Consider the following 27,325-nt stretch of genomic DNA (forward strand, 5'->3'; position numbering starts at 1 on the left):
GCTTACTATGGGCAGAGCACTGTTCTAAGCGCTGGGGTAGATACAGGGTAATCAGGTTGTCCCACGTGAGGCTCACAGTTAATCCCCATTTTCCAGATGAGGTCACTGAGGCACAGAGAAGTCAAGTGATTTGCCCACAGTCACACAGTAGACAAGTGGCAGAGCCGGGATTCAAACTCATGACCTCTGACTCCCAAGCCCGGGCTCTTGCCACTGAACCACGCTGCTTCTCTAATAATGTTGGTATTTGTTAAGCGCTTACTATGGGCAGAGCACTGTTCTAAGTGCTGGGGGAGATACAGGGTAATCAGGTTGTCCCACGTGAGGCTCACAGTTAATCCCCATTTTCCAGATGAGGTAACTGAGGCACAGAGAAGTCAAGTGACTTGCCCACAGTCACACAGTAGACAAGTGGCAGAGCAGGGATTCGAACTCATGACCTCTGACTCCCAAGCCCGGGCTCTTGCCACTGAGCCACGCTGCCTCTCTAAGTAAAGGGTCCAAATCTGAACTGTTATATTTTGTTCTTCCTCCTGCTCCAATATTTGTAAATAATTCATCTTTGCATGCCTCCCCCATTACACGACTAGCTCCTTGGTTATGGGGATCACGTGTTCTGCTCAAAACCTGCCAGAGGACTGACAATGTGTCCTCATATGAGTCCTGTGGGAGAGTCCTAGATTTTCCGTGAAGATTCACAAGCAACCGCAGCCCGTAATTCTGTCACCATCTTGGTGTGACTCTGAGGTAAATCAGGCCTTACGGCTGTTGCAGCAGATTCCCCAATAAACCGGATTTACGTTGGAGTCAAACAAAGATGGAAACAGAGCGGGAACGGCAGCGTTAGCCTACCCTTCTGTGAGTGGAAATGGCTTCGTCACAATGTCTGTCTCTCCCACTAGACTGTTAGCTCCTTGAGGGCAGAGATTATATTTACCAATTCTATTGAATTGTACTTTTTCCTGTGCTTAGTAGAGTGCTCTGCACACAGTACGTGCTCATTAAATACCACTGTTTGATTATGGTCCTGTTTCTGCCCAAATTTTCCAAAGGACTGACCTTTTCCCGCCATTTATCTTACTCAAGGTACCTTCCAGGGCCGATCGGCATTACTTCCACATTTTTATCCTCTTTGCCGATTGTAGCTTTCCTCGAGGAGAGCGCAAAACACTTGCTTTTAAAAATCTTGGCATTTGTGTATTCTTGCTTGCCGCGAAGATGATATTAATAGGCTTTTCTCTGAAATCAGGGTATTAAAACCTCCTAGACAGTTTCTGTACTCTATATCATTTTGGTTATTACTGACAGGGTGTTTATTCCTATTTTACTGATCATTCCTTTTCATGCATTTTAGCCTTTTGGGTTTTTTTTTTGCACAGTGTTACTATTGAGCTCAGGGCGGTATCTGCATTATTTTCCGGTGCATGGAGTGGTCTGCTAGGTCTTTGTGTTTTCTTAGCCCAGGGGATAGCTCCATTCTGAGTCTGTTTCCCCCACCCTGCAGAGAGCACATATTGAACTGCTGGTGGTAGTAACCATGTTCCTTTTGGCTACTGGGGTCAGGGCAATGTATCGTATTTCCCCAAGTTCTTAGTACAGTGCTATGCACATGGTAAGCACTCAACAGATACCAGTGACTGACCGATCACTTTGATCACTGCTTGTAGTGATCAGGGAAAACCAGATGCAGTAGCAGCCTATGACAATTATCCAGTATGCTTCCAGGAACATTTCAAAGGCATTCACTTCAGTTTCACAAGTTTGTTTTGGGGATATTTACTCAGTCACAAGCCAAAAAAGAACAGCAGGGATTAAATACAGCCTTGCCAACTCCACTCAACCCAGAGAAAGCTCCCAGGGTAGGAAGAGTGAATGTTGAACTGAATCAAAAATTAAAACATGCTCATATTTAACATAAAGATCAGAACACAAATGGGACATGGTTGTGGACTGCAGATTTCTTGAGGGCTCTACTGTAATCTCTCAAGCTTTAGTACAGTGCTGAGTCACACAGAGGTACTTAGCAATAATAACGATAGTATTTGTTAAGCGCTTACTAGGTACCAAGCACCGTCTAAGCGCTGGGGTGAGATACAAGGAAATCAGGTTGTCCCACGTAAGGCTCACAGTCTTAATCCCCATTTTACAGTTGAGGTAACTGAGGCACAGAGAAATTAAGTGATTTACCCAAAGTTACACAGCTGACAAGTGACTGAGTCGGGATTAGAACCCTCGACCTCTGACTCCCAAGCCTGGGCTCTTTCCACTAAGCCACGTTCTATGGATTGATAAATGTAAATGTGGGAATGTGTCCCCGAATTCTGTTGTTCTGTACTCTCCCAGGCGCTTATTTCAGTGCCCTGCACATAGTAAGTGCTCAGTAAATACAACTGATGATGACTTATTGATGAGAGACACAAATCCCCTGTACTATACTAAGTGCTCGGAAGAGTACTATGATACGAAGACACTTTTAGGCCCCCCGTTTTAAAACTTTCTGACTCTTCTCTGCACGATGAACTTCTTCGGAATCAGAGCTCAGTTTTAGACACTACTTTGCTACTCACGTTAGCAGGTAACTAGTGCTCATTAAGAAGCAGCTGATGGCAGCACAGTTTCACTTACTCCCATGGTGTTAGAGCAGGAAGCAACCAGCATAACGTCTGCAGTTTGACAGATGTGCACTTGGATTTTTTTTTTTTAAATTTCAACTTAGGCGATGCAGTAATTAATGCCATAAAACTCTGCTCATCAAAATCCCAATTGCAAAATGAGCAAGACATAATAGAGTCCTGAGGAATGAATGCCTATTCTGGAAACTACTTGAAGAACTAATTCAAAGCACTTTATCACTCGAATGAAAATCAGTGGTTTAGGCTCTTTGTATTATTTATCCCCAAGTGGAAATACCTGCTTGTCAACCTAACTAGATACTGACTTTTTTTCATTCATTCACTCAATCATATTTATTGAGCACTTACTGTGTGCAGAGCACAGTAGTATGAACTTGGGGAAATACAATACAGGAGAGTTGGCAGACCTGTTCTCTGCCCACAAGGAACTTACAGTAAAGGGGAGAATTTACAATCTACACTCCTGCAATATGCGGTCATGGCTCATACACTTGTGTTTCTGACAAAATCAGTCAATGAGTGGTATTTATTGAGCGCTTATTATGTGCAGAGCACCGTACTAAGCACTTGGGCGATACAAAAGAATTAGCAGACACAGTCCCTACCCGCAACGAGCTAGCAGTCTTGAGGGGGAGACAGACATTAATAGAAATAATTTATAATACATTAAAGATATGTATCCGTGATGTATCGATGTATCACTTATCCTCATCGTCAATAAATGTTATTACTAACAGCACTAAAGGTAGGAAACGTGTCTGCTAATTCTGTGGCATTGTACTCTCCCAATCGCTCAGTGCAGTTCTCTGCTCGTAATAAGTGCTCAATAAATACAATTGAGTGATTGATTACTAATAATATTTGTATTTGCTGCTGCTACTACTACTACTATTACTAGCGACAGTTTGGGATTAGGAGGTATCTGTTAGTAGAATAAAACAAACGAACAAAGAAAACAGTTGCCTGAGAGTCAGGGTTTCCCAGAGGGGAGATCTGAATTATCATTCAGAGGGCACTATCCTTACTCCAGCTGCCCCCCCCCCCCCCCCAAATGAATACCACAATGTATTCGCTTCTCATCAGGCTGAACTGGGGGGAATGCGCAAAGAGGTTTTTCTTCCACATAGTGGCTTATACAACAACCTGTGGCTATTTTAGAGTTGGGCCCTAACCCCCTCAGCATGGGTGATGGGGGGGGGAACCGGGGTGATCTTCAACCAGAGGGGGCAAGCCCCTGACTAAGTGGGGGGGCCCGAAGGACTCTGATAGCGGAAGAAAAGGCGGCCACCCCAGGTGACCTCGGGTTAGGTAGAAGAGGCAGTCTAAGACTCACACCACCTGGGGGAAGTCACTGCACCATGAAACCAACTGTTGTAAGATTAATCCTTTTTTCTTTTAATGGTATCTGTTAAGTCCTCACTACATTCCAAAAGCTGCACTGAGGGCCGGGGTAGATACAAGGTCGGACACAATCCATATCCAACATGGGGCTCACCCTCTTAATCCCCATTTTACGGATGAGGTAACTGAGGCCCAGAGAACTGATGTGACTGCCCAAGGTCACACAGCCGATAAGGGGCGGAGCTGAGATTAGAACCCATATCCTTCTGACTCTCAGGCCCGTGTTCTGTCCGCTAGGCCACGCTGCTTCTCACGAAGTGGATGGAGGGATACAGGACTCGTCAGGTCCCCGAGGTTAGGGTGGGGGGGCGGGGGTGGGGTGCTGGTTCTCTCAAACTTTATTGTCCCTTCTGTCCTTATTTCCCCCTCTCCCGCATCCCAAGCCTTTCTGGGCACGTTCCCTCCAGCTGTCTCTTCTGCTGCTGCCGCCTCCTCCCCATTCCAACAACCACAGTCCCCCCCGCCACCGCCCCCTGCAACCCTCACCAACCCCCAATCACCTGATGTGGCTCTCAGACTCATTTACATTAATTTTAGTAATTAAAAAGAGAACAATCACAAACATCTTTGTTTGTGCACACTGCATTCAAAAGCTTCTAATTGAGAGGAGCAGGAACATTCTGTGTCTTTAGAGAGGGCTGTACAAAGCCTCATTTCTGTCTGCGCCAATTTAGATAATGTAACAAAATGAATGCATCTCACACAGGAATAATTGAGAGTGACTATTTTCAAAAGCAATAGGGTGATTACCAGCTGAAAAAAAAATCCCAAATTGCTCTGCTGTCCCATTCTAATATCAATATAAAATTTATGGGACAAAGTTTTCATAGCCGGAACTGAAGGATTTGAGACGGCGACTCTTTTGGATAGTGCCATTTACAATTAGAATTCCAGAGATTCTTTCAAAATGCTCATTAATTACCAAATACGTATGTACCATTGTAGCTTGTTTATTGCAAATCTGAAACTCCCTGTTCTCCTTCTTGTGGGTTTGACATAGAGAAAGGCACAGAGAGATTCCAGGAGGGAAGGGGGAGGGAGTGAGAGAGAGGTAGAGGGAAGGAGGGGGGAGAGAGAAAGAGAGGGAGAGAAGGAGGGAGAGAGAAGAGAGAGAGAGGGAGGGATAGGGAGAGAGACAAGGAATCCCTCTTGACGTTCCCCTCTCCTAACCCTCGCTAACTCTGCTCCCCATTCCCGGAACTCCATTCCCTTCTGTATCTGCATGACCACAGCTCTCCCCATTCTCAAAAACAACCTAAAATCCTCTTGTATTGTACTCTCCAAACTCTTGTATTGTACAGTGCTCTGCACACAGTGCTCAATCAATATCACTGAGTGCTCGACCGCTTTGGTTGCACCTTCCCAAGTACTCAGTAAAGTACACACAGCACTCACTAGGGGCTCAACAAATACCACAGATTGATAGAATGATGAAAACAGAGGCCGATTGTTTGACATTTCTTCAAATCTGCCATTTGGCTGTGTCTGCTTTGAGAAAACCTGAGTGAACATATTCAGGTTTAGCAATTTAAATGGGATTCTTCCAGAATCTAAGAACGTGCAATCCGAGGTTGATGTTACTATGGTAATACATTATTTACCAGAGTAATAATTACGGAAGCAAATTTGTTTGTGACGGTTGTATAGAGGTCACACCTGTTCTCGAGTGGGCTTAAGCTACTCGCTATCCTATGCCTTGCCAAAATTCCCTCATTTTGCCAAGGCAGATCAGAGATTCTTTACAGTTGACTTGAGCACCAACATTTTCATCACTCAGGATTTATGCCTGGCACACAACGTATGGGGGAGGTAAGGTTTACGTTGAGTTTTGAACCAAGACAGGAAAGGTGGCCGGATGAATAGGTCCTGGGAAGCTGTCCAGGTCGGTGAATTTGTCACTGGATCAGTCTCTCAGGTTTCTGCCAGAGGAGGCCCGTCTCTACGATTCTGGAATCTGCAGTTGCTAGGGAGGCAAGCCAGCCCTGGTTTCTCCCACCCCAGTTTCCTCGTTTTCTTTCCTGTGAATTCCCAATTCGGGGTCTCATCACTCCACTCCCCAACCCCCACTGTAGCCTCGCCTCTCCCACCTTCTCCCTCCTGATCCCCCTCCATGCCTCAGCAGGGTCAAGGGAGCGGATCAGAGTGGCCGTTATACCAACCTAAACAAGCAACTCGCTTATTTTCCAGAACAGCTCTTCAGGATAAAACTGTCATTAGTGTCTCTTGATGAACTTTTGCCAGAGGGGTAGATGAGATCAGCAAGTTATGAGTACATTATGATTTGATCCTACCACAGATGCAATTAGATCAAAGCAGCCTAGCTTCCAAAGTCCAGGTTTAATTTTTTGCTTACGCCTGAGGGGATGGGGATGGATACGGATATAGTGGCAGATGCGTTTCGTGGCGATAACCGGGACATTCGGCTCTCAAAATACCTGGAAGGGGAGGTTAGAATATGAGCACTGGGGATTTTTAATTAGCACCTTCTCCAGACATTCGATCTTTCCTCCGCTCTAACAAATTGGGTATTTGGGAGTTTTATTTTCCATGTATCTGTTGCTCACAGAGTGTAATAATGATCGATACCCGCTGGAAAGAAGATGGGGGGAAAAAAAAATTTCCTGAGTGGAAATATGGGCAGGGGTGTTCAAGTGTGCTTTCTTATTTAAGTTTCAGGTTGATTTTTTCATATTGTTTTTGTGTGGCCATTTAGGTTTCAACTGACTGTGTTTTCTGGAGCTCAAAGTGGACCAAGAGATAAGGCCCAGGGGGCTTCTTGGGGACAGAGCTTCCACCGGCGAGAGAACAATGTTCCAAAATGAAGGAAGGAGAAGGACGGAAAGGGGTGGGAGGGGAGGAGAAAGAGGGAGAGAGAAGGAGAAAGGGGCAAGAATGGAGAAAGAAGGAAGGAGGGAGATGGAGAGAAAAGAAGGGATTGAGAGAGAAAAAAACAAAACAAGTGCAGCGTGGCGAAGATGTTGGTTGCTTCTAGATTCTGGGGGCTCCCCCGATTATTCTGCCTCTAGGCTGGTGTATCAGAGGGACGGCTCCTGCGCCTTTGAAAATGATGTTGTGTTCTTTTTCTCGAATATGTTGCCCCAGAGATTACGTGGATGTTCGGATTCCATTTTCTACTGCAGAGATGTGCTCTGCATAAATGTGTTCCTGCAGTGGAAAAATATCTTTCTCCCAGGTAGCCCACATATGTTCCAGCATACGAGAAGGGTCTTGATAAATTCATAGAGAATAGGCCGATGGTGCGTTAGTAGAAGGAAACATTAAGGATCTCAGAAACTATGCCCTTAGTCATGAAAATAGATTATGGGGAAGGCATCCAGCACCCTGTTCCTGATTGTTCTCTCCCTGCTGAACGTGGGGACCCCCTATTTATCCCGGCCCCCTTCAAGGCAAGGAGAGTAAGGCATGGCGTGGTTAGTCGCAGCAAGAAGAGGGAGTTCTAGGCAGCACACGGACCTTCTTAGTGGATATGAGGCGCCTATCTTAAAGTCTGTCTCTCCCTCTAGACTGTAAACTTGCTTTGGACAGGGAATATATCTGTTCTATTGTTTCATTGTACTCTCCCAAGCGCTTAGTACAGTGCTCTGCACACAGTAAATGCTCAGTAAATACGATTGACTGACTGACCCCAGCATTTAGTACGGCGGTTGGCTTATAGTAAGCTCTGAACAAATACTATCGTTCTTTGTGAGGTTTTTGGTTGAGAATGATAGGCCTTTGTTCAATTTTCTAATCAAAGCTTATTTTTCATGGCCCAAACTGCATTTCAATTAATTAAAGAACTTCACCGCCCTCTTTGCTACCCAGCTGAGCTGAAAAAACTTGTAATGTGTGTTTTCGTGGATTTGCTTTTTAAATTTATGAGCTAATTGAAAAATTTCTCCAACAGCCCTGTACTAAAACAAGCCCCTTTAGGCAGCTGCAAAATCCTTTAAAGAAATTTTTGATGGCGTGTGGGCAGAACCAACATGCTAACAATAAACCACTAATTACTTAACCTACAATTAAAGAGATATAAAGTAAGCAGGGAAATAACAACAATCCTAATATTTAGAAAGCTCTCGCCAGGATTGGAAATAGAAACATAAGTTTCACCAACTGAGAGAAAGAATAGGTTGGATGCAAAAGGGGGGGCTGTTAAATGGAGAAAATCACTCCATCGATGTAGCCAGCAGGAAGATAAGTGGATAACGAGATAAATAATTGAGACGCATGTTTCGGTCAATGTTCCCGGCTCCAGCCCACAAATTATGAAACATGGGTCTGACCACGGCTCTTCATCTTGCTGTACCTTCATACTGTCTCCAGGGTCGGTTTTGTGTTCGTTCGGATTATTGTGTAAAGCACGGTGTTTCAGTTAATACTTACTGTGCTTCACATGAGTAGGTGTGTTCCCCCATTTCAGATGTGTGTGTGTGTGTTTCTGTGTGTGTGCACATCAGGTGAAGCTTTGAAGGGTTGGCAGAGATGAGAGCGTGGGCTGTACGCTGCACAAACCACTATCACTATAATCAAGTGTCACTTAGTGAGTCCCAAGTGTGACCAACCTGATTTGCTCATCTCCTCCCCAGCGCTTAGAACAGTGTTTGGCACATAGTACGCACCTAACAAATACCACTATTGTTATCATTATTATTAACTACACAGTCAACTAGGCTTAGTGGAGAGAGCACGGCCTTGGGAGTCAGAGGTCGTGGGTTCTAATCTCGACTCGGCCACTTGTCAGCTGTGCGACTTTGGGTATGTCACTAAACTTCTCTGTGCCTCAGTTACCTCATCTTTAAATTGGGGATTAAGACCGTGAGCCCCACGTGGGGCAACCTGATTATCTATCTTGAATTTACCCCAGCGCTTAGAACAGTGCTTGAAACACAATAAGCACTTAACAAATACCATCATTATTCCCCAGCACTCTCGCTGGATCTCAACGAACGGGAAGTCTTTGGTGGGGGTGAGGTGGGAGCGAACCTGCAGAAAGGATGAGCATCATCTTAGAAAGCTTGCCATTTTCCTGATGTAACTCACCTCCCCTGCCTCCTACTCCTAATGGGAAGTTCACTAACAATAATGATGATGGAATTTACGAAATGCTTAGTAGGTGCCAAGCATAGGCCCAAGTGCCAGGGTAATTAGCCATCAAGGTAGGGAGAGAACAGGAATCTTATCCCCATTTTACAGTTGAGAAAATGCAGACCTGAAGAGATTGACTGATTTGCCCAAGGTCACCCAGAGCAGAAAGGTGGCAGGGATGGAATTCAAACACGCTTCCCAAGTCCCTCCTTTCCCTCCCAAATTAAACTCCACATCGTCTTCCCTCCACAAGATATCAGAATGAAGATCCCTACTTTTCACAAGTCTTCAGTTCAGGATTAGAGATGGGCTCTGGGGCCGCAGAGCAGATTTCCTCAGAGGCCTCGGTAGTAGCAAACACCACTTACACTCTCGGCCGCTTCGTGGAAGTAAACAGAAAACTGCTGGAGTGGAGTGATTCTGATTTTAATTAGGGAACAAAAGCTTCGATTTCCATATCATCCATCCAAGGGAATAAGTCGACTTACGTATCGTGTTTTTAGAATGAGGTTTTTTTTCCCCCAACGGAAAGTCATTTATAGAAACAAACGCCAAGGGGTTTGAATGTTTCCTTGGATACGTTTGAGCCAAGAGGTCACTCTTCAGCTCCTGACCTCTAAATAGTCTTCACATTCCATTAAGTACTTGGCCACTGACAGCCACGGGTCACTTTCAGTCTTAATTGTCCTTTATTATTCTCTACCGTGGCAGAATGTTTCAGTCAATTTAACCAGAAAGGACGATCTTTCCCTTTCTTGAAAAGATTGAGCGTGGGCTAAACAATGAATTATTTTGCCCCTTAGATTAATTCTACTCTCATTTCCATTACGTTTATTATTTAAGCACTATTTTTAGGCCGGAAGACCATAGAAGAGTACTTTCAGTTGAACGGATAAACGCTTCCTACCTGGTGAAGGATTTCCTAAAAGATCCTGTAGGACTCCAAGGTAAGATAACCATCTCAGTATGAACGCAAGTGGGGAGAAGCATTTATTAACACGAGCTCAGCTTTTGCGGGGTTTCTTGGTCTGGACTGCCATTATTATGGTATTATTAAATGCTTACTAAGTGCTATGTGACATGGTGGATTACGAGATAGTCAAATTGGACACAGTCCCTTTCCCACTTGAGGCTCCCAATCTAAGAGAGCTCGAGTCTTATCCCCATTTTCCAAGTGAGAAAACAGAGGCTCAGAGAGGTTAAGTGGTTTTCCCAAGGTCACACAGCAGGGCCAGACGCAGAGCTGGGATTAGAACCCAGTTCTCCTAGCTTCCAGGCACGTGTTCTTACCCCTAGGCCACAGTGCCCCTGAACCATCAGGCATTTCTGTTCTCTAAGATGAAATATCCAGTTTTTATCCTTACAGTCCCTCGGGGAATGGCAAAGGAGCGATAATTGTTTTCCCAGTTATGCCAGTCAGAGGTGCAGCACTGATGGGTGAATTGGAATAAGCACTAGAGTGAGTCAGCGGCGAGCTTATGATGCCCCTTGGGCCGCAGCTGAGTTCTCTAGAACTCTCCTCCTCTTGGACTGTCTTCTTAAGCTGGGATGGGAGTCCCGCCCCGTGCCTCTGGGGCCAGGCGGGTCCAGGCAGGGAAGGAGCAGGCGGTAGTGGGTCAAGAGAGGATGGTATTAGTCACTTGGGATGAAGGAAAAACCCACAGGAACGTGGGGAAGGAGTGTGTTCATGCATGACAATGCAGAGGAGCTGTGGGAAAAACAATTTTCAAGAACTTTGGGAAAGGCCTGGGACGGGGGTAGGAAGGATGGGGGGGTTCCCGGTCGACTGGATGGTAGTAAAGATATTTATGGAGGGGCCACTAGGAGTAGTGTGCTATACTAAGCGCTTGAGAAAGTAAAACAGAAACACGAGACGTGATCCCTGTACTCAAGGAGCTTACATTCTGATGGAGGAGACAGATGTAAAGAGGTTTACAAATAAAATGAACAGAATACATCTATGAGCTGTCGAATCAATTCTGTTTGCAGAAGCACTGAGGGAGGGTATAATGGGACAGGAATGGCAAGGCAGGTTTCCTGATCAACCTCTGGGATAGGAAAAGTACACGTCAACGAGGGAGGGGGTGGCAGGTAAAAACCGAGTCCCCGAGATTTACAACTGGTAGGCTGCAACGCACCCCTTTCTCCCTACTAATAAAGTGTTTGAAGCATCCAATTGGCCTTTGTTTGATCCCTACGGCGGCCTGGGGCTCGAGAGGAGCCTGAGCCTCCATTTTACTTATTCAATTTACATTATTTAGCATTCTGCATGTCTAAGCACCTTATTTTAGATCCAGCCATATGGAATTTTGATGCCAAGGCTCATCTTAATACAGAGATATCTGATGGCAGAGTAATTACTACAAAGCCATCAACGGCCACCAAACCATTTGCATCTCCTTATGAAGCAATTTTCCCAAAGGACAAATAGCAGTTGTCAATGGACTAAGAATAATTTTGTTTACAGGCACGGATTTAGCAATAACTGAACAGGTTTGAACCAACACCCGAGATGAAGCTTTCACCCGTGAGTATCTACGTTTAAAGCGTTAAGGGGTTTAAGTGCACATGATGAAAATCATAATATTCTAATTGTGCTAACGTACTGAATAAAGTCTGGTCATGGTATTTTTCTCCGACCTGTTAAGAGTAAGAGCCTGGTTTGCTCTCATCATTGGCTACCAGAGTTGTTAATGTGACAATACAAGCACTCTCTTCCTTCAACTGCGGCAAATTACAGAAACTAAATATTGAGTTTCTATTAAATTCCAATTTCTTTGCCCCCCAGTGGAAAGTGTGACACTAAAAACATATCCCATATCTTTCTTCTTTCCCAACAGTTTTTTTTTAGGCTTTTGATATTCCCTTTGAAGCCCATTTCCTTCTAAAGTGAGGTACATTTTGAATTGACGATCGAGTTGACAGGTTAAAAAATAAAATCCTCATTAGCCCAGATATTGTTCACCCTCCTTTGTGTTTCTCGGCTCTGTTTTGAAGTTATCCCAGACTCACGACGAGCCGTATCAGCGAATCCATTACTAAGTATTTTTTTGGAAAGACAGTAGAAATGCTTTTGATACCAGGGCCTATTATGGGCCTGAAAGTGCACTCTGATTACAAGCTCCTCTCTTGGAAATGCCAGTAAGTTAAAGGAAGAGAAAAAAATCCTTAAAGTGTGAATGGCTGGGGGAGATAGCAAAAATTGTACTAACAGGTAAAATATCTGAGGAAATTAGTATTCATTTTGACATAAAAATGTGTCGATCTAACCCCACCTAGTCACTTAATGATTAATTTCCCCTGACTTGGGGGGGGGGTTGCAGTTTTAATTAAAATTGCCCCATGATGAGATGTTTGGCTCTCCCTGGTAACCCAATGGAGAACTACGATTGACAAGTTGGTGCCCTGATCTTTGTAGCAGTAGTCGTAGTAATGATAATTGTGGTGTTTGTTAAGCGCTTACTATGTGCCGAGCACTGTGCTAAGCGCTGGGGCAGATACAAGTCAATCGGGTTGGACACAGTTCCTGCCCCATGTGGGGCTCACGGTCTCAATCCCCATCTTCCAGGCGAGGGAACTGAGGCCCAGAGAAGTGAAGCGGCTTGCCCAAGGCCGCACAGCAGGCAAGTGGCAGAGCTGGGATTAGAACCCAGGACCTTCTGACTCCCAGGCCCGTGCTCTATCCACTATGCCACACTTTGGACATAAAGTATTAACAGCATTTATCGAGCTCTTACTGTGTGCAGAGTATGCGAGAGAATACCCAGGTGGGTATTAGACATGGTTTTAGTCCCTCAAGGGCTCACAGTCTTAGGGAGGGGATGCTGAATTCAGAGTAGTCCAACGCCCTCTCAGCGCTCTGTGACTTTTTTTCTTTAAATGGCATTTGTTAAGAATTTACTATGTGCCAGGCTCTGTGCTAAGAGCTGGGGTAGATACAAGCTACTTACTGACATCCTCAGGTTGGACAGAGTCCATCTCTCACTTGGGGCTCACAGTCTTAATCCCCATTTGACAGATGAGGTAACTGAGGTGCACGATGAAGTGATTGTGTAAGGTCACCCAGCAGACAAGAGGCAGAGCCGGGATTAGAACTCTTTTCGGTAGGTATATCCATTTTTAACACAGTAACAATAAAAATGATAATGTTTTCTGCTCCTCCCTTTAACCCTGTCCCATAATCGAACGCAAAACGGTTGAGGCGACCAAACCATTCGAGGGGGACTGGTATCATTTTACTGCCCTCCTGTGGAGCAAAGGAGAATCTGAAAGTCTGACCTCCACGCAGACCAGAAAACACTCCCTCGACCGCCACCTTTCTGGTGGAAGAAGAGATTTGGGAGGTGAAAGAGAGACCTCTTCCTCTAAAACCCAGCAGAAAAACAAAGAATTTCCATGTCCGTTAACCACCCTTTTAGATAACAAAGCCAACTTTCCCCAAAATCTGTGGGGATAAAAATCTCAGAAAACTGGATCGATTACATCAAGCCTACTTCGAAATCATTTATTTCCCCTCTGATTGATTTGTCTTTCGGTGTCTAGCAGCAGGTCTAGTGGAAAGCAATGCTGACTACAAGCTTTAGATCGCATTGCTGCCACAGTTCCGCCTTTGCAGGCCACCAAGTGCAAGGGAAGTGAACGTCGTCAAATCCCGAACGCCCACGTTCACGGGCCCGTTAAACCGTCAGATGCCATCATTAGACCTGGATGCTGGCATCAACTTGAAAGGTTTGGCTGCCTCTAAAAGATTATCAAGATTTTAAAATTAACTCACCGTGATCTGGCCGGCTGGGTTAAAACTAAAGGTGACCTTGTCTGATCCTCTCCCCACTCATCAGATCTGGCCTTGTTCGACTTGCTTGAAGAGGCAGCAAGGGAATCTGGAAACAGAAATCAGAATGCATTTTAATATTCTCGAAAACTCTACGCAGCATCAGGACTCCTTGAATTGGTCGTTTGGCAGCTCACCAAGGATCTCCATCCCGACAGATTTGAATGCTGTACCTAGGTGACAGAAAACCAAAACAAAAAGGTCACCGTGTTCTTCGCTAGACTGGCAAAAAATGTGTATCACCAGTGTGGCATTAAGCCTCAGATCAAAATGAACCTCTTCTGGGCGACTGCTTGGTCAAACAAGTACCATATCAGACTGCTACTTCCAATAATTGGCAACCCAGAATCACAAACAACGAGGGCAGCCCTTCGCCATGTGGACCACAAGAGGAGAACTGATGACAGCACGATACTCCAAACAGCCGTTTGATGAGGTGGAGAAACTGTAAATATGAGACAAAAGACTCATGCAGAGGGTCGGTCCAGGAAGCAGACCCTCAATAATGTGGCATAAACGTGGACCGCCCCCCGCGACTCCTCCCTCCCCGCCCAAGGAGTTACCACCACCAGGTGACGGTCTTAGAAAAGAGGCCCAAGAAGATTATATCATCAAGCGGCAGTTACAAAAATGGCACCATGAACAGGGTGGGAGGGTGGGTGGTGGCAAAGACGTAGTAATGGAACAAAGGTCAATCTCACATGCACAGGATGTGGAAAAGATTGCTGGGTGTGAATTAGTCATCAGCTATGCTTGCACATCCCGGGAAAAATCTCATCATCCTGGTGCCATTTTGGCTCCCCAAAGCAGCTATACATCACTCACTCTTTCTATTCCTCTCCCTCTCTCCCTCTCTCTTTCACACACACACATGACTCAAACGTCCTAGATACTTCTTTCCCAGAAGGCTTCCAACTCTATCATTTGAGTTAAGGACCAAGGAATATCATGTTTGTCATTCTATTTAATGGAAATGACAATAAAAAAATTCTGGTAAATCAAAGGGTAAGCAACAGAGCCGCGTGCACGCTTGTATTTTTAGCACGGGTACAAGAGGCTCACAGTGTTAATTTTCTCAGTGACAAAAATATTATGACTATAATTAATCATGAATATTTGATGAAGTTTGAGAGCATTTTCCACCAGGGCTTAATGTAGCCAGGTGTCATTTTAAATTCTGGATGATTTAAGGATGGCAGTGTTCTGTTTACCCGGCCAAATTTCCAAACAAATGCTTGGAGAGAAATTACAGGTTAACCAGAGCAATATCCCAAGTAAATAGGAAGTAATGGGGGAACACTTTGTACATCAGACACAGAACATGTAATTAATATTGGCCACTCTGAAGAACTATGTCCATAAAAGTGAATTATCATCAGAAGACCAGTGAGGCCATTTTAGCTTGTGCTTATGAGAATTATTTTTCATTTCAAAAAAGTGAGCTTAATTAACCAAAGACAGGAGCAATGTTACTTACTGAGCATCCTCTGTGCTCAACTCGCTGAAATGGGTACTGTCAGAGCTACAGAATTTACAAGGCAGCTCCCCTTTTCCCTCTGCTCCTCCTCCCCTCCCCTTCCTCCCCCCTGCTCTTTCCCCTCCCCCCACCCAGCACTGTGCTTATTTGTATATATTTTTATTACCCTATTTATTAATGAGGTGTATATCTCCATGATTCTATTTATCGTGATGATGTCTTGTTTTGTTCTGTTTTGCTTTGCTGTCCGTCTCCCCCGTTTAGACTGTGAGCCCGTTGGTGGGCAGGGATTGTCTCTGTTGCCAAATTGTACATTCCACGCACTTAGTATAGTGCTCTGCACATAGTACACACTCAATACATACTATTGAATGAATAATCCTGGCCTTCAAGGAACTTCAAATCTAAATGAATGAATCAATCATATTTATTAGGTGCTTACTGTGTGCAGGGCATTTAACTAAACGCTTGGGAGAATACAACACAAAAATGTAATAGACACATTCCCTGCCCACAGTGAGCTTACAGTCTAGAAGGGGAATGCTGCTTCTGGCATTCAGACATTGTCCAGAGCAGCATGGTCTAGTGGAAAGAGTAAAGGCTTGGAAGTAAGAGAACCTGGGTTCTAACCTCAGCTCTGCCGATTGCTTGCTGCGCGACCTTCAATTCCTGCTGGGCCGATTCACCTTAAGGGAATGCTCTCGTGGATTTGGGGGGCAGAAAACTTCAGTGTTGATGGCGCAGCAGCATCACGGAGAAGCAGGACTAGAACCCATGTGTCTCTTTATGCGCAGAGCAGTGCTCTTCCCCCGGAAGGCAACATGACTTAAATAAAGTGGATGACAGGAAGTCCTTGATCGGGAGGGGTGGGGGAATTAATGAGGGAAGGGTTCTTGGTGGAGGAGACTTTTTAGGAGGACTTCAGAGGACAGAATTTGGCTGATTTGAGGAGAGGGAGAGGAACTGCAAATGGGGGAGAGGGGAGAGGGGAGAGGAATGGGACAGTAGCGGCAGAGGAACAGTTACATGTTACCGGGAAAAAGTTGGGGGAGATCCTTGATTCTGATGAATATAATTTTTTGTTAATGAGGAAAGAAATGGGTACTTACTGGGGATTTTTGAAGAGGAGGGGATGTGTTCTGGAAGCAGGAAGACCAGGATAGAAGACTCACAGAAATCTGACTGGGAAATAATAGTACTAATAATTATTATAGTATTTGTAAAGCGCTTACTACACGGGAGGCACTATACTAAACACTGGGGTGGATATGAGCAAATCGGATTGGACACAGTCCCTGTCCCACGTGGGGCTCACAGTCTCAATCTCCATTTAAAAAATGAGGGAACTGAAACCCAGAGAAGTGAAGTGACTTGCCCAAGGTCACACAGCAGGCAAGTGGTGGAGCCAGGAGTGAGAAGCAGCATGGCTTAGTTGATAGAGCACAGACCTGGGAGTCAGAAGGACCTGGATTCTAGTCCTGGATCTGCTACTTATCTGTTGTGTGACCTTGATCGAGTCCCTTAACATCACTGGGTCTCAGTTACCTCATCTGTAAAATGGGGATTAGAACCGTGAATCTCTTGTGGGACATGGACTGTATCCAACATGATCACCTTGTATCTAACCCAACGCTTAGAATGGTGCCTGGCACGTAGTAAGCGCTTAACAAATACCATAAAAAAAGAGAGAGAGCTAGAACCAGGGTGAGGTTGAAGAAGGGGTCGGGGATCTTGTCAAAGAATTGGTAGGGCAGCCCGGCCTGCAAACCTACAGCGCGGTCATCCTGTGACCTGGCTGGAAGAGAAGAAGCGGAGGCAGAAGGAAGCTGGGACCCAGGGATGAAATGGATATTCCAGCGACAAAGGGAAGGCTTTGCTGGCCAGCACTGGTCCTGCAAGCCTCTCAGCTTTCTCAGCTCAGAAAGGTTTGGAGACACTTGAGTTGGAAGCTTTGACAGAGCAGAAAGACAGAAGACTGAGCAAAAAACAAACGTATTCCACTTTTGTTTCCAAAACGAGGAGCAAATAACTCACGTTACTACTTACTACCAAAAGCTACTGGAAATTCCACGCAAAATAATAATAGTGCTATTTGTTCATTCATTCATTCAATCATATTTATTGAGCTCTTACTAGGTGCAGAGCACCGGAATAAGGCTTGGGAGAGTACAATGCAACAATAAACAGACACACTCCCTGAGCTCGCTATGTGCCAAGTACTGTTTATGCACTGGGATAGTTACAAGTTAATCAGGTTGGACACAGTCCCTGACCGACATGGAGCTCACTCTTAATCCCCATTTTACAGATGAGGTAACTGAGGCCCAGAGAAGTTAAGTGACTTGCCCAAGTGGTGGAGCCAGAACGAGAATCCAGATCCTTCTGACTTCCAGGCCTGTGCTCTATCCATTAAGCCATGACACTGGAATGTAAAGGCAAAGCAGAGTGTTAAATCGGAGATGCGGTTGCTTTTTATTTCTTTCAGGAAAATTCTGAGTCTTCACTTAAGGAAATTCCAAGTGTAGGCTGGTTTGCTTTTTGGCCTCCTGTTGGCCATCCACTGGCCTACTGACTAGATTTCCCAGCTGTCCTAAGAGACCACTTCTTCTTCCTCCACTCTCAAAAACCACACACTCAGACTAGATTCTGGGAAATGGAACACACATTCTCTGCATCCACTAAGCTTTCTTTGTTTATTGAACTAGAAAATTGTTTCGAGTGCCCTAGCATAAATTTCTTCTACTTGTCACTCTTGCTTTAAAACGAGAGCTTTGAAATGGAAGCCCAACGTTGTGTTCATTCGTAGCAGGATTCAATAGCTGTTTTCCTTTGAGGCCCTTTACCATTCCCCTCCACTGCATTCAGCCCAGTGAAGGGAATGTGGCTTTAGGTTCTCTTGAAATGCCCAAATGGAGACAGGGAGCAAAGGCCTACTTCGCTGAGCAGAAAAAAAAATAAAAATAAAATCATTTCGCTACTCCATCTTCCCCTGATGTCTGACAGGCACTTGTGCTGGGGGTTAGGGAGGAAGAGAGTGACAGATATTTAGAAGCTTAGCCAATTGGGAATGGTAGATTTATGGTCATTTTGGATGTTTCTTAGGGTGAAGAAGGCGTGTGTCCATTTCAGCTCTGCTTTAAAATAATCCTCTTTCTGCAAGCGGAAAAAAAATAATTTCTTTCAAGCACGCTTCACAAATCAGCCAGATTGAGCACAGTGAATTAGCTCATATTATCTGCCTTAGGAATGATTTTTATAAAAGCTTGGAAAGATTGAGATAACGTTTCCTTGGGTGTGTTTTATTACCTGTCTGTTTTTCCATTTTGCGATAACCAACCCCAAACTTCTTAACATATCACTGTGTAACTTTTAAATTATGGGTCTGCTTGTCTTTTTATTTTAAATAGAAATAAAATGCATTACCGCTGGAGAGTTCCGACTTCCCATGATTTATACTGTAAGGCTGTCAAAAGCACATACGTAAATGTTTCATTGGCAGAAGAGGTCATTCTCTTCCTTCTTCCTGATACTTTCAAACTGGCCCGGTAAAGCAACAGGGCCTGGATGTGGCTCCTCCTCTATTTTCCGTTCCCCAACAATGGTAATAATTGCATTTATTTTGAGCCTTAAGTGCCACGGGAGAAATGAGGTTATGCGATCAGACGTAGTCCCTGCCCTAAAGAGGACCCACAATCTAAGTCCTCCCCATTTTGGAAGTGAAGAAAATTAGGCCCAGAGAGGTTAAGCTGACTTGCCCAAGGTCACTCAATAGGCAGAGCTGGGACTCGAATCCAGGTCTCCTAACTCCCAGGCTCCTACTCTTCCCAGAAGGTCAAGGTGCTACCCCAGCAGCTACTGTTTTTGTCATATATTTGATAGAGGGGCTAAGTTTTCACTTCAAGTAGGAGACAGGGAGAATGAGGTGGGGTTCGTAGAAAGGAAGCCCACTAGATGGGGTTTGGAAGAGGCAGATGGGTTTAGGTGAGCTAACCGCTCAGAAAGATACCATTTTAGGCCTCTTCTGCCCTCCTCAGAGACTCCAACTCTCTTCAATCCTCCTGGAAAGCTCTCAGGTGAGGCCAGGGACCAAGGTGGGTGAGGCTGGGAGCGCAAAGACAGTAATGGTGCCCCGACTCCCACGGGAAACCCCTGGGGTCATAGACCCTGCCGTTTATCGTGGAGCCGACAACTTTAATCACGGATGAGCTTTTTGAGGTTTCCGAGTCGAAAATGAAAGAGAAGGCCCAAATGTCTCACGCTGACATTTCCTCAAGCCTTCTTCAGGCGGGAGGGAAAAATTTGGGTGAAGTAATGAAGAAAAAAACAACCCGGTTGCGTGACTCACGCCAGAGTTAAAACCGATCTCCAAGGAATGAGCTGCCACTGAGCTCTCAGGGTCCCAGTTCGGGGGGAAAGGGGAGGAAATGTCTGGTAAGCTGCTCCTTCACCAGCGAAAAGTGATCTAGAAGGAACTCAGAGGAGGGTTGTTTATGTCCAGAAACGCCAGTCTGACCGCACCTCGGATGACGGAAAGCACACTCCTACTTCGTATTCAAACCTCAGAGCTCTAAAGTTCTTGCGGCTTGTACCTGGACACGTCTCCCTTTTAATCCTTGATTTGCTTCTATTTTCGAAGTCAGTGCTGCAAGACACACATATATAACTGTACTTGGCTTGTGAAAATCCATCACTCAGCTATTGCTCACATTAACCCCAACTGGACACTGTGAGGGATGCCTTCCCCATTCTGTCTGCAGCCACCTATTCTCCCTCCCCCTACCCCCCATCACCAAATTTTAAGGTCCTGATAAGTCACCTTCAAAAGGAATCCCCGATCCCTCCCCTCCTCATCATATTGCCCCATCACCAACCTTGGGCCTCACTATTCATACGCTATTTACTTGTTTTTGTTATCATTTATATGATTTCTCTTACTTGTTTTCCTAGTGTATAATTGTCACTTTATGTGCATTTGTCTCCTCACATTAGATTTAAAGGTCCTTAAAGGCGGGGGATTATGGGTTACTTCTAGTGCATATTCCCCAAGTGCTGCTCAGTAAATAACAATAATAGTGGTATCTGTGAAGTGCCTATTATATGCCATGCACCATACTAAGCACTGGGGGAAAAGCAACGCAATCAGATCAGACCCCACCCTGGACCCACAAAGAACAGGTATTTTCTCCCCATTTTTACAGATGAGGGAACTGATGCATAGAGAAATGACTTGCCCAAGGTCATGCAGCAGCAAGTGGTAAAGCCAGGACCGGATCTGGGTTTCCTGACCCTCATTCCTGTGCTCGTTCCATGAGGCCACACTGCTTCTCAACTAAACACTGCTGATGTTGATGGTGATGTGGATGTACAAATCTATGCGAAGAGAAAACGATGCTGAAATTGCCATTGGTCTGACCCCAGTCATCTGGCCTATCTCAGCAGGTAATTAAATCCGCTCATCCCAAACCACCCACAAAATCACCAATTACCACATTCATCATCTTCCATTACAACCAAATGGAAGACCTGAGGTGCAGGAAAGGTGGAAAAAAGGCAAAATGAAGGCTTCTTTGATTCCCTTGACTTCATCTTTTAAATAATTCTATTAGTAGTCCATTAAGACTAACTTTGAAAGACTCCTAGTTCCCTCTGGTCCCCATTTCCCCCAATAAAGGGCCAAAACTTTAAAGCTGAGATTGGGGGGTGCAGATCACCTTGGTGCCGTTCCCTCGTTCAGTGCAAATGTAGAGAGGATGTGGCTGAATGAGGACCCCATTCCATCTCATAACAACTGTCTTATTTTACCTCCCACATCCACGGTCATTATTAGTACTGGAGCTCTGTCCTGTGTGATTATTTACACTGAAATAGTCGATGAGATTCAATGGAAGAGAGAGACGATGAATCATCGCAATTACAATGCAGAAAGGCTCTCTCTCTGGATGCACTCGCCCTCTGAAGAGAGTCGCGCATCCGCCGCATACTATATTCTGCGTCATTTTAAAGCAAATCTTATGTGTCTCGCCTCACCCACCCCAAAGTAATACTTTCGTCTCCACACACATTTCTGGCAGGATCACTAAGATGAAAGTCATGCGGATACAAAAGACATTTCACTTCTAATATGGAAAACTGAATACACAGCCGCATCTGGCTGTGGCATCGGCTCAGGAGAGATGGAGACAGCCATGCACCTAAACATCTTATGATTCATAATAAAAAGGTGGAAACTAGAGGAAGGGGTGTCAGTGTCAGCACGCCAGTGGAGTAGCTCCACCGGACCAACTTCCAGGGAAGGTCACCTACTATCCCCTTGGACTCCCAGATAACTGCCAATGGTCCAAAAGCCACAATGTAGGTAAGTTACATGTCGACATTTAGGCCAGCGACTTCCTGTCTTGTTTTATCTACACTCTCTCTTTCAAGATGACCCACTCAAAAAGCACTGGCCCTTTCGGGAGGCCCAGTCCCATTCATGCAGAAAATACCACGGTGGTCCCTTTAATTGCATTTTGAAAAGAACAATTTAAAAGTTTGTAATTTGGAGAGGGGGGCTAGAGTGGAAATCCCGAACGCCCCATTTTAGACAAAACCACCCCATCCTAAGTTAGCTTAAATTTCAGAGAAGCCAGGGAGGGGGAGGTGGGAGGGGAGAGGGATATGTAGGGATGAATTTCGGGATCCGATCAGTGTGGTGATGTATGGACTGCAAGATTTTCCTTGGTCCCATTTCATGAGTTTCTTCCTCTGGGTGATTTTCACCTCCATTAAGTGTGGCAGAATGCTATTAAAGTATCTATTTTTGCTTTTATATAGAAATGCTTCAGATAAAGGGGAATTTCACCTCTTGGATCCTTTAAAGAAATGGTTTCCTTCCACCAGAAAATCAGATTCCCACCCCTCTAGGCCAGCCTCCTTCGATTACGTCCGAGCTTGAATGACCGGGCCAGACAGCGCCCAGGCTAGGCAGACAAATGTGGTTTTATCGCCTCTATCCTAACTATATCTCCAGTTCTGTTTGTGGAGAAGGCCCAGAAGTTCTGCAGCGGCCTAGCTGATGATACCTCTGACTAAGCAAAGCTGTCTAGTAGCAAGAACACCATCTTCAAATGTACTTGGAGTGAGGGGTGGTGACCCGTGCCCACCCCTGTCACACATTGTGACGTACGGTGGATTCTCATCTTGAAGTACGATCCGGGCCGCTGGCCTGGACAATCATGTCTTTGCAGCTACACGAGAAGCTGAGTAGAGCACGGGCCTGGGAGTCAGAAGGATCTGGGTTCTAATCCGGGCTCCGCCACATGTCTCCCTTGGGACCTCGGGCAAGGCTCTTCACTTCTATGGGCCTCAGTTACCTCATCTGTAAAATGGGGATTAAGAGCGTGAGCCCCGTGTAGGACAGGGACTACGGCCAACCGGATTAACTTGTATCTATTCCAGTGCTTAGAAGAGTGATCGGCACGTAGTAAATGCTTTAACATGTACAATGGCTTTTATTGAGCACCTACTGGGTGCAGAGCACTGTACTCCGAAGCACTTGGGCAAGTGCAACAAAAATTTGTTTCCAAGATCCCTGCTGTACATCCTGCCTGTGTGACGCTTGTTAGCATCTAAAGAACTCTTTGTCTCTAAGGAACTTGGGATTTTTACAGTCAATTTTTATTGATCTTTATTTCTAACAGTAATAATGATGGCATTTGTTCAGTGCTTACTATGTGTCAAGCACTGCTCTAAGCGCTGGGGTAGATATAGACTAATCAGGTTGGACACAGTCCCTGTCTCACTTGGGGCTCACAGTCTTAACCCCCATTTTATAGATGAGGACACTGAGGCACATAAAATTTAAATGACTTCCCAAGGTCACACAGCAGACAAGTGGCAGAGCTGGGATTTGAACTCAGATCCTTCCGACTCCCAGGCCCGTGCTCTATCCACTAGGCCATGCTGCTTCAATAAATACGATTGGATGAATGAATGCTTCACATGCTGCTATTTCTACGTACAGTGTATTGAACCCTGGGTATTTAGGGGTGTTGGGCATTAGGATCCGATTTAGTTCTCCTTCATTCTTTCCTCGACAACACTCCTTTTCGCCAACCCTCTTGAATTTCACCCATTCCGACAGAAGCCACGTACTATCTTCCCCCTAACTTGTCACTGCCTGTTGAAACAATGGTTGAACCCATTGAGATTCCAGGGGGGTTTGCGGGAGGTCACCTTCAAGCCTGAGAGACAGCTAGCTATACGCTGAGGGAATCTCATATTGATTTTGGTGGTGAGAAGGATGTCTACGCCAAGCTTGGCCGCACGGATTAGCAGGGGCTTGGGTAGCCTTAGTTAGTCTTTTCGGGGCAGCTCAGAGTCAAGCTCAGCCGCAATCCATATCGGGCCTGGTTTCAAGCTGAGTCCCCGCCACATCGACTTCACGTTCCTAACACTCAGCAAAACTTCAAATCCCTCCTCGGCCGGACAGCGGACGATTTAGTCATTCAGTCGTATTTATTGAGCGCTTACTGTGCGCAGAGCACTGTACTAAGCGCTTGGGAAGTACAATTCAGCAACAAAGAGAGACGATCCCTGCCCCTTAACGGGCTCACCGTCTAGAAGGGGGAGTAATGACATGAGACTCCGCCCACACTGCATTACGGCAAATCCAGGCTCAACTAAAAATGCACCGGGAGAGCCTAGTAGGGCTTTCAGGACACCGAGAAACAGAACCCGACTTTTTTTTTTAATGGCATTTAATAAGCATTTTTCTGCCAAGCACTGTGCTAAGTTCTGGGGCACATACCAGGTAATGAGATAAGACATAGTCTCCATCCCCCATGAAGCTCAAGGCCTAAGAGAAAGGGAGAGGAAGTGTCTATACCCCATTCTACATAAGAGGAAACTGAGGTGCTGAGAGTTCCTGAACCTGAGTCTCCCAATTCCTGGTCCAAAGTTCTTTCCACTAGGCCACGTTGCCATTCTTCATGCTCCCCTCATTTCGATCCATCACTCAATCGTACTGAGTGCTTACTGTGTGCAGGGCACTGTACTAAACGCTTAGGAGAATATAACCCAGCAATATAACAGACACATTCTCTGCCCACGACGAGTTTATAGTCCAGAAGGGAAGCTTACAATTCCTCCCCTTGGTCTTTCCCCTCTCCCACCCTCTTTTCTACTTAACTGTCTCTCTGTCCTTGGGTCTAGTTTGTTTCTACTCCTGTCTATAGAGTACACAATCGCTATCAGGATAAACAGAATACAAATCGTCCAGAGAAGGATCAAGTCTGTAGATAGAGAAGCTGCTGTCTGCATTCTTGTTAGACTGTCTTCCCTTTCAGCACAAAAGCTCCCAAAGGCTCAGCACAGCCCTCTGCATAAGGTAGGGGCTCAGGAAATACAATCGATTGACTGGAGAACTGGAAATTTGGACGAGGAACTCCAGATCTTCTCCTGGAGCCTAGTCTGAGGTAAGGCATTTGACGCTTGTCTATCTCAGGATTGCCATTCGTGTGTAAATCCGGAGATAAAAACATTTTGGAGACTCAATAATTGGACTTAACCTGAACTATTGACTGAAAAAAAACTCTCCATTCTGGATAGTTGGACACGATGAAAAATTCAAACTGACTTTAAAGAAAACTACACAATCCAATGAAAAGTCTGCCTCTTTTGCTTGCGATGAAAGGGGTATCAATCAATAAGTTAGCAGACAAAAAGGACGAGGGGAGTCAGTGCAGGAGCCTGCCATTGCCTAGGAGTTTGGGGATAAGAAAAGTCACGATCCTGAGAAATCATCACAATAGTGTTTTGTGAGAGCCCTCACTGCGTGCAATGCGGCACTGTACTGATGTTTGGGAATTATTATGATGAATAATAAAAATAATAATTGTGGCATTTGTTAAACGCTTACTATGTGCCAGACACTGTACTAAGCTTTGGGGTAGATACAAGATACCTGGGTTGGACACGGTCCCTGCCCCACTTAGGGTTCACAGTCTTAATCCCCATTTTACAGATCCGGTAAACTGAGGCACAGAGGAAGTGAAGTGACTTGCCCAAGGTCACACAGCAGTCAAGTGGCAGGGGCAGGATCAGAACCCAGGCCCAAGCACTATTCACTAGGCCACACTGCTTCCCAAATTAGAAAACATTCTTGGCCTACAAGGAGCCTAGGCTCTAATGGGGGTTGATAACAGTTGAGAAATACATCTTTCTTTTGAGCCTGTGTTTGATACTGAAGTTTTTGGATCCTCCTGTGAATTTAACTCATGGGGGAAAAAGACGTTTCCCCCGTATCCCGCACCCAGCACAGGGTTTTTGCATCATGTTTATGCATGGGGTGAGGGGAAGGGGATGGTCACTATGCTTCTGGAATAAGAACCAATCCCAAGGGTGGAAAGGAGGGTCTCTGTTGCCCGCAATTCTACTATTAACGTAGCCGAAGCTGACTTCCACACTCCTGTATCTCCAAGCTTCACAACTTCATTTAAATAGCCACGGTGTGAAGAGGCAGGACGCAGCGAGGCCCCAAGGCAGCAGTCGCCCAGGAAGTGGCTGCCTGCTCGCAGCAGGGACACAACGGCCAAAGGTGGGTAGCTTATATGTGCCTACTGCAGTTTTATTTATTTTTATGGTCTCTGTTACGTGCTTACTATGTCCCAGGCACAGGGCTAACTGCTGGGATAGACACAAGTTAATCGGGTTGGACACAGTCCCTGAGCCACATGGGGCACACAGTGGTAATCCCCACTTTACAGATGAGGTAACTGAGGCACAGAGAAGTAAAGTGGCTTGCCCAAGGTCACACTGGAGACAAATGGCGGAGCCTGAATTTGTACCCAGGTCATTCTGAGCGCCAGGCCCATGCTCTATTCACTAGGCCACGCTTCTCCTTATTCACTGTATAGAGGGAAGCTAAGAGCATCAGTTCCCGTTCTCAAGGAGCGAACAACAATTTAATAGAAAACAGATAACCAAATGTGCTGGATGGATTACGTATTTCACCTAGCTGGAGAGAAGGGGCTGGACAATGATTGATAAAAATAATATCACCGTAGCAGCAGCAGTTCAGCATTTCACGTTCATCCAGGAATTTCCTTCTGCAGGGGCTGAAGGCCCTTCAGACAGCTTGCTAATGTTTATGAAATTCCTGGATTGGGGTTTGGGCGGGGGTGGGGATGGCGGCAATTATCTGCAGGGCTCCGTTTACAGAAATCCTGGCATTCTTCATAACCAAAGTGGTTTATCCCTTTGTCTCGCTTTTGGATTCTCAACGACAATTAGCGGAGATCAAACTTGGCATATACAATGCTCCCAATTATTAGGATCAGGTTTTAACGGAGAGCATGTGTTCCTTTCAGCTGGCATCGTCGCCTGAGTGGTCAGAATCTAGAGTTGGAAAACCAGCACCAGGGAGAGCCAGGGCTAGTTTCGGTCTTGCCATCAATCTCGCACCCGCTTCTCCTTCCGGGGGATCTTGGGAAATACTTCTGGATTTAGCTGAAGGGTGAGGGGAGGGACGCAGGTCCCGGATGATGGGTAACATCTGTATGTCTGCGTGCATTCCCCATTGGATTATATGCCTCTTGAGGGCAGGGACCCCATTAGATACTCCTGTGTACCCTAGGCACCTAGTACATTGGAAGAGACAAGATACAGAAATACACAAGAAATATAGTATGGCCTGGTGGAAAGAACAGGGGTTCTAATCCCAACAGGTCACTGGCCTGCTGTGAGACTTTGAGCAAAGCCCTACTAATCTCCCTGTGGCTCAGTGTCTTCATCTGTACAATGGGGATAATGATACCCTCTGTCCTCACCTCCAGCTGAATCGGGGACTGTGTCTTATCTGATTGTTTTATATCCACCCCAGCGCTCAGCACACTGTTTGGCACATAGTAAACTCTC

The 27,325-nt window shown here is 45.5% G+C and overlaps 1 long non-coding RNA gene across 3 annotated transcripts in view; it reads right to left on the minus strand.

Annotated features, from left to right (window-relative positions):
• LOC114805907 overlaps nt 1–27,325 on the minus strand; it is a 138,834-nt gene that overhangs the window by 44,826 nt on the left and 66,683 nt on the right. For all 3 annotated transcript variants that reach the window (XR_005661188.1, XR_005661186.1, XR_003754016.2), the window contains exon 5: nt 13,897–14,002. This is a non-coding gene — a long non-coding RNA (uncharacterized LOC114805907). The remainder of the gene's footprint in view (nt 1–13,896; nt 14,003–27,325) is intronic.

The sequence above is a fragment of the Ornithorhynchus anatinus genome, chromosome 20, assembly GCF_004115215.2.
Source record: "Ornithorhynchus anatinus isolate Pmale09 chromosome 20, mOrnAna1.pri.v4, whole genome shotgun sequence".
Classification (NCBI taxonomy): domain Eukaryota; kingdom Metazoa; phylum Chordata; class Mammalia; order Monotremata; family Ornithorhynchidae; genus Ornithorhynchus; species Ornithorhynchus anatinus.